Source organism: Musa acuminata, chromosome BXJ3-10 (genome assembly GCF_036884655.1).
Source record: "Musa acuminata AAA Group cultivar baxijiao chromosome BXJ3-10, Cavendish_Baxijiao_AAA, whole genome shotgun sequence".
NCBI classification, from domain to species: Eukaryota; Viridiplantae; Streptophyta; class Magnoliopsida; order Zingiberales; family Musaceae; genus Musa; species Musa acuminata.
Window position 1 is genome coordinate 20,965,208 of NC_088358.1, and position 11,131 is coordinate 20,976,338.

Here is an 11,131-nt window from a genome sequence, read left to right on the forward strand (position 1 = left end):
GGTGGGTTCAACGGTGATGGATGAGGAATCCACGATAGCATGAAGATCAAGGACTTGGCGTGGTTTGAAAATAACACTCTTAGAGTGTGTGGTCATAGGATGGTTGGAGACTATGGGACCATGAGGTTGTGTTGTTGGAAAAAGCGATTGAGAGTCATTAACACAAGCCAGGTCAGCTGGAGGTACATCAGGGTCACTTAGTCGATAAAGAGGTAAAAATAACGATTGTGATCCTGAACCAAGTACCCCAATAGTCAAAGAAGAGAGAAGTGGAGTACGAATGGGCAATTGCTGAACTAGAGGAGTGGAATAGTGTGGATCATGAGAGGGGGAACTGGATGATGTCATGAGAGGCTCGTCCGGTTGGATCGGAGGTATACCCCAATGAGAAATAGTTAATGAGGTGGTCTGCATGGTAGGAGAGATATGGTTTTGAAAAGGAAAGATAGACTCAACAAAAATAACGTGACACGATATAAAAATTTTATGAGTATGGAGATTATAGCAGCGGAAAGTATTATGTTCAAGAGAGTAACCTATAAAAACTCAAGGATTAGATCATGATATTAACTTGTGAGAGGCATATGGATGCAACCATAGATAATATAGACAACCAAATACTCCGAGTTTACGAAGGTTTAGGGGTTTGTGAAATAGTGAGTCAAAGGAGGATTGGTATTATAGGTTTGTGAGGATAGGCATTCTATTAATAAGGTAGACGACAGTTTGAAAGGCTATCGTCCAAAAGTTTGAAGGCATGGAGGCTTGATGGAGAAGTGTGAGCCTAGTTTCTACTATATGCTGATGTTTACGTTCGGTGGAGCCAACAAGTTGAGGAGTATGCGGGGGAGACTTGAGGTGTTGGATATCACAAGCTGAGAGATAGAATGCTAGGGCTTGATATTCACCGCCACCATCTGAGTGAATTGTTTTGATGGTAGACTGAAAGTAGTTTTCGACTAACTTTGAAAAGTGAGAAAGACAATCGAAACGTCAAATTTATGGTGAAGAGGATATAACCATGCGTACTTAGTGAAGTGATCTAAAAATATGACATAAAATCTGAATTTATCAAAAGATAAGATTGGGGCAGGGCCCCAAACATCTGTATAAATAATGAGAAACTAGAAAGTAATTTATGCTGAATAAGGAACGAGGGGACCAAGACGACGATGCCACATATCAACTAGAGCCGCAATGGAAGAATGAACAATGGGCTGGGTTATTCGTGTAGCTGATGGCCATTTGTAAATGTTTCCTCTATTTGGGCCCTCGATCAAGGATACCCTCGTGCTCAAGTCCTTAACAAGAAAGGAATCAGAAAAGAATTCAATGGAAGTATTGTTATTTTTACAAAACTGAGAAAAAGAAATACGGTTGCATTTAATATTAGGGGCACATAAAACATCATCGAGTGTAAATATAGTAGTATTAGAAGTAAGCATTGTGGAACCAGTATGAGTCATAGGAAGGTCGTTACCGTTACCGATGATGATGCCTTCATCGCCACCATAGGGATTGTGGAGAAACAAATTCTAAAGATCAGAGGTAATGTAATGGGAGGCGCTAGAGTTCACAATCCTGCTAGGTTGGCTAGTCGTCGGGGTAGTGAGGATATTTGCTTGAGGCCAGTATGACGGAATAGGAAGGCAGGGTCGAGACCAACAAACTTTAGTGAAGTGTTTGATTTTATCACACAATTGGCAAACGATCCGTCGTTGTTGACTTGAAGGGGTAGGATGTAAGGTGGACGAGTATTGGAGTTACCACTTTGTGAGAAGTTAGGAGGATAAGAGGGGTGTTGCATGGGACCTATAGGATCAAGAATACCTTTGGTGATATTTGGAGGGTACCGAGTATTCTTCCTCTTAGACTTATAACTGACTTGAGCTATGATAGATGGTCCGGGCAGTTTGTTCACACACTTCAAGTATATCTCATAGTCAGTCAACTTGTCATAGAGTTCTTCAAAGGAGACTGGCGAGTTGCGTGCTCGAATTACAGTGGCCAATTCCTTGTAGTCGTCTCCAAGACCATTTAAGGTATGGATGATGATCTCCTCGTCACATAGGAAATGACCTATCAAAGCTAAGTTATCGATGATAACTTTGATATTTTTTAGATATTCAGTGATAGTACTTTCCTCTTGTTTGGTCACCATCAACTTGGATAGAAGATAGAACTTGTAAGTACATGAATGATTCGCCAAGGTTATTTGCAGTTTAGACCACGCATCGGCAGCAGTCACACATGCAGAAATCAATGGAGCGATGGATCTAGCAACTGAGGCTTGAATAGCTTAGAGGATGAGACGATCTTGACGTAGCCATAGTTTGTGAGCTGGATTAAGTACTGGACTAGGTTCTCCGGGGATGTTGAGCATAGCTGGCGGACAATTGAAGGAGCCATCAATGTAACATAGCAAGTCGTATCCAAATAAGAGATTAGAAAATTGAGCCCGCCAAGACGCATAGTTGCCATCCTTTGATAACTTGAAAGGGATTAGTATGATAGCATTGATGGAGATAATCCTTGTAGAAGAAAAACTGAGTCCCTACATAAATAAGAACTAGCGAAACTGGAATATCAGAAGAAGATAATGAAGATATCCCAGCCTCTTTTTTTTTTTTTTTAAGCAGTGCTTCATGGTAGATGGAGGAAGTGGGGGAGGAAATGAGTGACAAGAGTAGCTGCTGCTGCTGCTGTAGATCACTGCGGCTGCGGATGCTTGCTGCGACTGCGATTGCAGAAGCTGCTGAAGACTACTGTTGCAACGAAGATTGTTGTTGCAGCGAAGATTGTTGCTGCAATGAAGATTGTTGCTTCAGCGAAGATTGCTGTGGCAACGAAGACTGCTACTGAAGATTGCAGTTGCTAGAGCTGCTACATATTGCTACGACAGGGTCACGCGCCATACAACGAAGGAGAGAGAGGAGTCCAGCTGGGAAGTGAGTCCGACAAGAAAGAGTCCGCCGAGAATAGCAGGCTTCGATGGCTACGGAGCCTCGCTCGTCTCATCGCAAGGGAGAAGGCTCTGATACTATGTTAGAAAAGAGATAGAAAAGAAATTACTAAAGAAGCTTAATTGTATTCACATGTCCTTTCCTATTTATAAAGGTTAGGAGGGAGGGTTTTCCTGAACAGATTAGAGGATTTCCCTTAACAGAGTAGAAAGATTTTCTCATCTAGTTGAGGAAATCTTATCTGCTATCAGCTTGGGATCAAACTCTAACTCTCATGCACACATATGTTAAACAAAGGAACACGTGAGGCTCAAGTCCAATTGTAGTTCTCTCAATTAAAAAAAAAAAAAGCAAACAAGGAAGGTTTCATTAGTTTGCAGCAAGTAAAACTCTCAGTTAATAGAGACTTTAAGGGATTGAAGTTGTAATCCTTTTCTTAAGATTGTTCTCTTGAGTATGGAAACTTAAAGATTGTTATATTCTCGATTAGAAAATGTGGAATAGAATATATGAGATAGGATAGAAAAACACCAACACAAATTCACTAATCTATGAAAATTATTATATAAAAAATATTATACATTAAAATTTAATAGTTTTAATAAAATATTGAATATATATAATATCTTTGTATCATAATTTTCATAGTTTAGTGTCTGTGTGTTGGAATTTTTGTTATCCTCCTTTCTTTTATCTTCTCTTTTGTTTTTTAATCCAGAATATGATGATCTTACCACAAATCCCCATACATAAGAGAATAATTTAAAGAAAAAAAAAATCACAGAAACAAGCTCTCTAGATTTAAATTCTATACATGCATTTCTTTAAAACCTAAAAACTAATGCATATTTGATAGCATTAAGCTGATCTCCTTGGGGTACCATAAATTAAATGTCACTTTAAACTCTAATTTATAATAATACCTTACATTCACTATAATCTTTTTAAGTGATGCCTTATATACTTATTTAACTGGAATAAATTAATATAGATGAAGTGGTTAGCCAAAGTTTTTTTTTTCAATGCATATTAATGACAATGACATGTAAAGATATAAATTTTGATATTTCATAATAATATAAATGTGTTTTTCAAACTTTGAAAGGACATTATCTAAAATTTAGAAATTCAAAATAAATAAATAAATAAATAAAATAATGTCATAGTAGATTTAAACATGTCACTTCATATATTCTCATCCTCTCGTACCTAATGCAAGAGAAGACTCTCCCCAACAATGCAAACTATTGGTTTAAGAGTTGCTTAAAATGACTTTGCACTAACAAAGACTACAACTCACATTTAAATTTAAATTTCGACATAAGCAATCATTTGTTAGTTTTTCTTTACTCAAAATATTTAGTGAACATTATTATAAGCTAATTTATTAGTCTCACTTAAGAGATTCCTCTCGTGGAAAACTAATACCAATGCGATCGTTTTTCACTCTCATATCTTAGATTTTTAGCATCAACTTGAGTATATTCAATTTGAAAATTTTTATTTATTATATATCATAAATCAGGTATAAAAGATGTTAGAGGAAAATATCGTTGATATCTTGATTAGCTTGATGTGATCCAGATTCATCTAAGCAAAATTGTCCAAGGTATTTTTGATGTGAAAATATTATGCACCCAAGGTGTTACTTACACGAAGACCAAGATCAATAGAGGTTTTACGACTCGATCTCTTTAATGCTTAAGTTAGTAAATCGAAGTCCCCAAATATGGGTTTGAGTCATTCTAAAAAAAAATCCTCCCCACTATTCATAATATATTTTTTCACCTTAAAAGATAAGAATGAAGCTTGGGATTAACTTCCTCGATGAGAAAAAAGTTTGTGATTATCTTTCTTATCATAATAAATAATAAGAAAATTTGTATAGACAAACAGATATAGGGCAACTTGGATCCCACGTAACGATCACGTATTAGCTAACAGTAACCCTTAACAAAAGGACATATAATGCATTTGAGTGTTTACTATAGTAGAAATTAGCTATAATGAAATAATAAAGAAATAATGTGTTTGGTGCAATATAACTTAGTAGTATTAATGACATTGAGAATATATTTGAACCAGATATGTAATCGATGGTTAAATGATATATCGACATGTTTAATGCTTGCACAACACTAAACCCTAATTCTTATTAATAATATTTACTTTCAACTTTTCAATTGAGAATTTATTTACAACCAAATATCTAATTGATAAATTATAAATTACTTATATTTTATTTGTACAACCATGTGTTACGTTTACATAGTTTATTCAAACACTCTCATATAACTTTAGACTAACCAATATGTTCAATTTGATTATTATTTGTTATAACATTTATTTTTAATTGAGAACTTGAAGGAAAAATTACCCAGGCAAAAGACTTAAAAAGACCCAAGTGATGCACTTATTATCGATGCAAGTATAATTATCTTGGTTGTCGAATTCACTTATTATTTTTTTATAATTCTTATGAAATATATAGCACCCCAATAGGTCCCACATCGAAGGCAATATCATATATAAAACATTATAGAGAAATAGTTGGATCCATCTATGGTAACTTTGTTTTTGTGAATCAGTAACCTAAATAGTATATCTTTTAAAATTATTTTTTTGTACAATGGATCTAAAGATCTCTTTTGGTGAATCCTAATTTTTTATTTGGAAGGAAATTATGTCATGAATATCATAGAAATTTTTCTACCATAATTTGTATTTTTAGATATCCAATAAAAATACACTCTCTTACGCATGTATGTCGTACATGCAAATGCATCTAATTACTCTATAAATATAAGGCCAACTTCTTTCCTACCCCAATAGTACAATAATTTCTCTTTCTCTCTTTCTCCATGTATGAGTATAACAGGATAGATAGAGCTTAGTGATATGTTTATATATTTTTTTTATGGAAACTTTGGGATCGAACTCTGAACCTCATACTCACTTATTTAGTATGAGAAAATTAAGACATGAGGTTCAAGTTCAATCCCAGACTTTCCATGAAAAAAAAAAAAGAAAGAAAGAAAGAGAGAATGTGAATGATCTATTGATTTGCAGCAGATAAAACTATCCATCAAGACTTGTGAGTCATCTTGTTTCTTTTCATTAATAGCTATCTTTTTCTTTTTAGTGTCCACTATGTTCTAATTATTATTTTTTCTCTTATGAATGTTTCACAAGAGGAAAAAAAAAGAGAGATAAAAATCAGTGCACATATCAGTTTTGATATTTATCCCTTAAATTGTAACTTTTAACATACTAGACCATAAATATGATTTACTTGCAACATTTACATCAAGATTCTTTTACAGTGATTTATATTTGATCAATTGTAATAGTTGTATAACCATGTTTAGTATTTAGTCTGTTATATTATATGTTATATAATCATGTTTAGCATTTAGTCTGTGATATTATATGTTGTAAATAACAATAATTTTGACACACACACTACACTGGTCAGTGACATTGCAAAGTCATTTAGCAAGGAAAATTGCATCTCCATTTGCTAGTGTCCTAATGCCTAATGATTGTGAGGTCCATCTATACTATCCAATGAGAATGTGATCTTCCTTAATTGATAACTCTATCAAAATAGGTAATCCAGACAAGCACTTGAAGACTAATATGTTAGTATCTTAAGGCACGACTTAAACTACAATCATGATCGTAGCCAAGCAAGCCTTAACTATTATAGTTTTCGCAGTCATTGATCTCATCTACTCCATCAAGAGGTCATTCCCAAGCTTTTCTTGATTGTTCCCCTGAACTCTTATATGTATTGGAATTTCTTTTGATGGTTATCTAGTTGGATACTTGGGTTTAATTTATGGTTATCGAATTACTTGTGTGGTTCTTTGAAGATGGCATATAGGTTTCTTGGTTGCTTTTGCTTTTGGTTTCATTTTCATTTATGTATTTGGTTCAGATCTTTAGATTTGTTTGCTTGAAGGTTTTGGTGGTTTCGTCGATTCACGATTTCCTGGGTAGGGATTTTTTTTTTTTTGTTAGTTATTGGATAATTTTTTGGGTTTTGTTTGTGAATCATATTAGAGTGTGATTCTTAGGGGTGGCATCTTAAGTTTCATTTGCAGATTCGGATCTTTAGAGATATAAGAATAGATGAAAAATTTCAAAGCTAAAAACTCAGCATGATAACTTACAATCTCTTAGACCCCAAATCTATGAGCCTCTTATCGTTTTACCTCATTTCTCCTCCCAATTATATATTTAAATCATTATATGAACCCTCTATAAATTGAGAGGTAAACTCAAGACTTTAACTTTAGCTATAATAGAAACTCCTATCTTAACCAAGACTCTTAATCTAAAATCATAATTTAATATTCTAACATTCTTCCTTAAATTAAAGCTTGGAAAAAAAATTATGAAAAGTCTTGAATGTTGTTGTTATACATTATGTTCTTTAAAATTTTAGAATTCTAAGTTACACAATCAATAATGACCATCCAAGTATTCTATTTATCTTTGTACCTTAATTTATTATAAAACTCTTATTTGTTTCGAAACAATTATCAATATAATTATTTGCACAGATATCTAACTCCTTTATTATAGAATATTCATTAATCTTAGTAGCTTCTAGATCATAAATAATAATGATCCTTGTATCAGCATTAGTAACATTTTCTTCTAAATCTTTAATGATCGACTTTATAAATAATTTTCTTTTTTTATAATGAGGTAAAAATACTTTTATGCTTCTTGTAAAAATAAAATAATTTAATCTGACAAAATTATCTACTCCAATAAAAATCAATACTATCCACATTGTAGTCTAAATCTTGCTTTTGTGTAATTTTGACGTCTTTAATATTAATAAGAATATTATTGGGAGAATATGTCATAATTGATGATGTATCTTCTTTTAGTAAGAGATGTTCATTATCTTTTAGGTTTGTATTATGTAATTTTTATGATATACCTTTAGACAATGTAGGAGGATATATATCTCCTTCATAAAAATCTTCTAAGATTAACTAGTCTCTTCTTCTTATCTTAGCTCCAGAAATCATTAAAATAATATTTTTATTCAGTAATAAACTTTATTATTCTTTTATCTGTTTTTACTAATAGATGTTCACTATCTTTTATGTTTGTATTATGTAATTATTATGATATACCTTTAGACAATGTAGGAGGATATATATCTTCTTCATCAAAATCTTCTAAGATTTACTAGTCTTTTCTTCTTATCTTAGCTCTAGAAATCATTAAAATAATACTTTCATTTATTAATAAACTTTATTATTCTTTTATCTTCTTCTATGTTAAAAATTAATTCTTCTTTTTTTTTTCTTCAAAGAGTGACATAAAATCTATATTATTTATCACATCTTTAAAATTATCCAAGGGAATTTCTTATAAACCTTTTGATCCGACAAAAATCTTCACCTTAATTTTTTATTTTTAGTATTTTTTTTATCAAACCTAGGTAATAACAAGATCCAAAATAACTTATAAAAATTATCATTAATATTTTGAACTATGAATTAAACCCAAGGATCTCACCAAATAACTACCAAAAGAAACTTTAACATGTATCATGATTCAAGGAGAATAACTTAAAAACTTGGGAATGACCTCTCAATCAAGCAAATAATATTGACGTCTTATAAAGCATAAAAGTTAGGATAGGGAGGGATGCGAGGGTTCCATCAAAATATGAGACTTAATTTCATTACGATCACGGTCGTTGTTATCTTTATCTCATCTTCTCTTCGAGCACCATCGTCATTTCTCCTCTCTTCTTCTTCAAGGACAGGAGGTGTCTTAGCAACATATGAGCAAGGTTATATTATCTATCCTCTTCCCTTATTTTTATTTTTGATTTTTTTTAATTATATATTCACATTTAATTCATATTTATATTTATTAAGAAAATTTGTGGTCTTCATAAAAAAATAAAAATATTATAATGTGGTCAAAAAAATATAAAAATATAATTTACTTTGGAATAACACATACTTAGTTTTTTCTAGATAATTTTTAAAATTTATGCAATATAATAAGAAAACCGGATTACTATTACCAAATCACGTCATTGGCTTCTTCAAACAGCATATATTATTCCAAAATCGAATTCGATATGATGTTAAAAACGTGGTCGGCAGGATTCGAACCTGCGCGGGCAGAGCCCACATGAATTCTAGTCATGCCCGATAACCACTCCGGCACGATCACGTCTCTGGTGTTTTCTTGTTACTTACTTTTATATAAACTATCTCACTAAACGCGCTCCTATTTCAGTGGTGAGAGCTCGGCCCTTAAACTCTGTATTATCTCAATTTTCTAATATCCAAATTTGCATACTGTATCCCTCCTAACTCAATGATTTTTGGTATTTATTTATGTAAATATAAGGTTAACTGTTCTCATTAAGTTCATCATTCATTATCATCAATTTCTTCATTGATTATAGTTTAAATATTTTGATTTTTTATTGTAACTGTTATTATTAAATATTTTATTTAATATAATTAAAAATTTTCATTATGGTCCAAATGTTATAAATTTGAATTAATTCTTAAACTTTATGAAATTCATGATAATAAATATTTTTGATGGGAGAATATCTATCTAAACGAGGATTTTGGTTCTTAGGCTTAATATCTCTCTTAAATCTAAAGGATTTCTTACATCATCTAAAGCAAGAGTTCTGAATCGAAAAGTATCAAAATAAGAAACTATTACTAAAATTTTTGACAACAATGGCTAGACATATGCAATTTTTGTTTCCGCATTAGTTTTCTTGTGTTTCTATTATAATAGTTTAGGAATACGTTTTGATATTAAAATTTCTAATAGTTGATATCTGAGCCATTAACCTGTGCCTTGATATGAATGAGTTTTTATTTTTTATACCATGAATATGGCTTGATTTTGATTTCTTTTTTAAACTTCTTGATATATTTCATGTTAAAAATTATGAGGATATAATATTTTTAATATTTTTAGTCAATAAAATGCTCATATTATATATAAATATTTGGTTATATTAATTCATGCTTATGAACCAATTTTATATGTTCAAAATATCTAGTGATAAGGATCACATATAGTCTTAATTAATTAAGAATTAGTCATAGCATTATTAATTAATTAAAATTATATATAAAGTTAAAATAAAGATCACATAAGTAATTAGACATAATATTATTACTGATTATATTTAATATAATAATTATTATTGCATAGGATCTTTTAGTATATTCATATAATTAATCAGAATAAAATATTATATTATTTTTTAATTTACCCATAAGGATTATGAATTGGAATATAATTTGATAGTTTTATCTTAAAAACTATTTAAATCTATTTAAATTAAATATTTAACCTATAAGCAATTTTTATATCATGAGATTTATCTTTTGACATATTTGTAAAATGTAATTTAAACTATTAAGCCTCAAATTTTGACATAAACATGTTTGATTTTATGCAGTTTTTCGAACTGTTAATTTTTTTTATATTCGATGTAACATTACTAAATATATGGGTGATAACTATAAGATATGGAAGGAGAGGATTCTCCTCCATTTAGCGTGGATGTATATTGATTATGTTATTAGAAAAGATAATACCATGCCCGGTATACGGTCTTTGGGATATTAGATGGATGAGAGACTATAGGTATATGGTAACTGAGGACAGATATGTCCAATGGATTGAATTCCCTTGTATCGTCTGGGGACTGTGGCGTAGTGACCTAGTATATTCGCAGTCGATGAGTCAAGTGAATTATTATGAAGATAATAATTCACTGAGCTAGAAGGAGTTCTAACAAGTATGACTCACGGTCAGCTCGATATTGGGCATAGAGGGTCACACACATATAGTAGGTATTGCGATGAGTAGAGGTTCAGATATAAGATATCTATCGGAGCCCCTATCTTATTGGATATCCAATAAACCCCTGAATTATTGGATCCTATGGATGAGATCTACTAAGAGCCCATAAGAGATTATTGGATAGAGATCCACTAATCTAAGAGGCTTGGGTAGTTGGATGAATATCCAATACCCAATAGCGGAGGATCCATTAGGGTTAAGTTAATAGGGGACCTCTATAAATATGAGAGAACTAGTAGTTCATAGGCTAGAGCCTTTTTGATTGTCTTCTCTTATTCTCC

The 11,131-nt window shown here is 31.7% G+C and overlaps 1 non-coding gene across 1 annotated transcript; it reads right to left on the reverse strand.

The window, feature by feature from the left end:
• Window positions 1-9,097: 9,097 nt before the first annotated feature.
• TRNAS-AGA (transfer RNA serine (anticodon AGA)) lies at window positions 9,098-9,179 on the reverse strand. Its single transcript has one exon. It is a non-coding gene; the product is annotated as a tRNA-Ser (tRNA).
• Window positions 9,180-11,131: the final 1,952 nt, after the last annotated feature.